The sequence below is a fragment of the Pseudorca crassidens genome, chromosome 2, assembly GCF_039906515.1.
Source record: "Pseudorca crassidens isolate mPseCra1 chromosome 2, mPseCra1.hap1, whole genome shotgun sequence".
Classification (NCBI taxonomy): Eukaryota; Metazoa; Chordata; class Mammalia; order Artiodactyla; family Delphinidae; genus Pseudorca; species Pseudorca crassidens.
In genome coordinates, this window is record NC_090297.1 from 725433 (window position 1) to 728894 (window position 3462).

Sequence of the window (3462 nt, forward strand, 5' to 3'; positions counted from 1 at the left end):
GAGTGGAAAGGGGGGCAAGGATGGCGGAAATTTGGGGGGATTTCTCAAGCTCCGTAACTTCCCCATCTGGTTATTTTGTAAACCCAACCGCTTCCCCAAAGTGACCCCCCCAGCCACACCCACAGAAGAGAAAAGCCTTTTGAGCTGTGTTTTTGGATATGAGCATTAACATAATACTACTAATGCTTGGCCAGGCCTCCCAAAAACCTTCTAGAGCAGGGACAGTCTGCAGAGAAGGCAGCTCCGGCCTGGTAACTAGCCAGGGTCACACAGCAGGCACCCTTCCTGTGCCCTTTCTAAAAGGAACTTGTGCAGGTGTGTGGCTGTAATCATGGCAGTCTGTCCATTCTGGACCTCAGGCAGGAGCACTTCCCCATTTCAGAAATGAGAAAACGGGGGCTGTGGCTTCCTCCATCAGAGCCTGTTGTGCAATCTCCCAGCAGGCCCTGGGCCCACTCCGGGGATTCTGGAGCCTCCCAGTCACACCCCGCAATCCATGAGGCCAGTGCTGGGAGGGGCACTTTAGGGCCTCCCAAAGGTTCCTAGAGGAGATCTTGCTTGGGCTGAGGGCCAAGGCTGAGCTGGAATGAGCCGGGCAGTGGTGGGGACAGGGAGGGGTCAGCAGCAGGGATGCAGGCGGGCGTGGGGGTGGGGGATGGGTGCCAGTCAGGCCAACGTGGGCAGTGAGCTGGGCAGACGATGCCGGGTCTGCTTCAGAGGGTCTGTGTTCAGGAAAGGCCAGAGGTGTAAACTTTCCCAGTGCCAGAGGTGCAGGACTCTCTTAATTTGGTATTTCTTTGTGTTCTTTTTCTTAAACATGGCTCCCCTACTGTTTAAGCTTTAGACCCCCCCCAGAACCTGGACTCCTACTCTTCTGAGGGCTGAAAGATGGGGGACCACAGAGGATGCAGTGGATAGGGCTGCCTCTCCAAAGCTGGACTCATTCAGGCAGGGGGGTGCCCTTGGATTTGGGGTGCAGGGTGTGGAAAGGGTTTTCCTCTTTGGGGTTCTGCTCCCAGCTCTTGGGGAAGTAGGCCTCAGCTGTGCCTGCTGGAGGGGAATGGGGTAGAGGGAGGCTTCCCAGCACCCAAAAAAGGAAGTGGCCAGGGGCCTGGGTGACAGGTGTGGCCGGGAGGCACCGAGGCTCCCTGTGGACAGGGAGTGTCTCAGGCTATCCAGACGCCACCTTCCCCAGTTCTGGCCTCCAGCCAGCATGCCCTGGACAAGTCCGGCCCCTTCTGTCCCACTTTTCCCAGCCCTCCCCAGGGGCCAGTGTCCGGAATCACGGACTTGGCTGTCTCCTGGTTGGGCTGGCTTTGGGATCGGGCAGCCCCTCTTCTTGCCGGGCCACTAAGTGCCAGGCGCACAATACTGCAGGGAACAAACCCTCCAGGTGTTCGGGCGGGGGCACGGCCTGCTGAAATCCAGGAAGAGGGCTGCCAGAGGGTAGCTAGGCCGAGGGAACCTGGCGGGCGGCGGGAGCCTGGGCGGGGTGGGGGGGAGGGGGGGGTCTCTCAGAGCGAAGTCGTGAGCAGCCCTTCCCTGCTCTAGCAGCACCTCACAGACGTGGGACTCGCCAAACTCTCACAAGGTGTCTAGGAGCAAGTGCTCTTGTTGCAGTTTCCACACGGGGAATCAGAGGCACAGAGAGGCCAAGTAACTGGCCCCAGATCACACAGGGAGGACGTGAAGGGGCAGAATTTGGCCGAACTCCAGGAGTGGGGAATGGCTGGGGGGAGACAAGCAGAGTGGTGTGGGTGGGGTGGCCTTTTCCTGCTCTCACACATTAGGAGGAAGAGGAACCGCTGGGGTGGGCAGGGGGGCGCCGAGGACCCCGCTGTGCGCTCCGCGTGAAGGGTCAGGCATCATGGGTGCTGGTGCCGGGTGGGGTGGACACCTCGAGTGGACGTGAACGCTGGGTGCTGGAAGAGGCGATGAGACCCAACATCGGGGTGCAGGTGACCCTAGAGCTCCCCGCAAGGCCCCAGTTCACGTCCAGCTGCCGAGGGTCTGGCGGAGCGTGGACATTGCACCTGCAACAGGTGTGCTCACCAGAGCCAGCTGCTACCTCAGACACTAGGGGCGGAGGCCAAAGGAAGGAAGGTGGAAGGGCAGGCACCCTGGAGGAGGGTGGGGCAAGGAGATCATCACTTCCCAGGTGCATCCAGGCCCAGGAGGCTGAGGGGTCCCAGGCTTCAAGCGTGAAATCCGAGGCTCAACGCCGGGCAGCGCAGTGCGGAACGCGCTTCGCTTCGCACCACCGCCTGGCTGTCCTCTTAGTGCCCCCGGACACCTATTTTCAGTGACCACTTTGCTGAGAAGGTGGGAGGGCGGCCTCGAGGCCAGCAAGCAGAGGGGCTGAGTCTCAGCTCCCCTGGCCCCAGCTCAGAGGGCACCCAGTCTAGCCAGCCCTTGCTGAGGCTCCTGTGCCCACGCCATGCCCCTCTGAGGGTGGCCGACAGCAGATGTGTCCCTGTGCCAGGATAAAGGCTTGCTTCCTGACCCCAGGAGACCCTCCCTCCCAAGGACTCAGGCTGCCAGCCCAGGGAGCACCTTAGATGCTCTCTGGCATTTTGAGACAGCTGGCAGCGTTAAAACGTGCAAAGAGCAGATTTATTCCAGAGAGATGCGGGGGAGGAGGTTGAAACCGGGCGAACCCACTGTTCAGGCTGTCAACCGCCGGGAGGCCGCGCCCATGGTCCTTGTAGGAGAGACCCCTGCCATCGCGCCAGTCCCACCCACCCCTCCCCACGGGCAGGGCCAGGAGGACCGACTGCCTGTGTCTTCCTGACAGTTGGAAAAGGGAGCTTCAGGAGGGAGTACTTCCCGCTGAGAGCAGTCTTCACTTACTTATGAATCTGACCCGTGGGAATTACCAAGTTACCTTTCATAACCTTACACAGAACGCTTCGGACTAAAAGAAAATCACGTCCTTTAGCACGAAGGCACAGAAGGCAGGGCTGGGGTCCAGGGAAGCGGTGGAGTGAGAGGCTTCCTCACTGACGTGCAATGAAGTGTTTGCTTCTCGTGGGTGTGGGGCAGATGCTCATTTTTTCTTGCAAGATGCAGGTCTTTTCATTCGGACAAAGATGAAAACTGTTCTATCATCTGAAGGGAAGTATGTCTCTGGAGTAACGTCCTTAGTATCTTAGGGAGGGAAGAGTAGGGGAGGGCCACCAGTAGGGGCAGAGGCTCAGAGAGGAGAGAAAGGTCGGACAGCCACTCGGGAGACTCACGCTGCCGGGGGATGAGAGGACCACGGTCTGGCCACCAGACAGGGGGGCCAGGGCTGGTGGCATGCTGCTGCTCTGCAGGCCCATCTGAGGACCGGCCGCTCCTTTCATGGACTCTCTGTGAGGGGGACAAAAAATCACGTGGGCAGAAGAGGGGGCAGCCAGGGGAGGGCAGCTGCCCCCCAGACACCGAAACAGCCCCACAAATGAGCAGCCACGCCAAAATCCC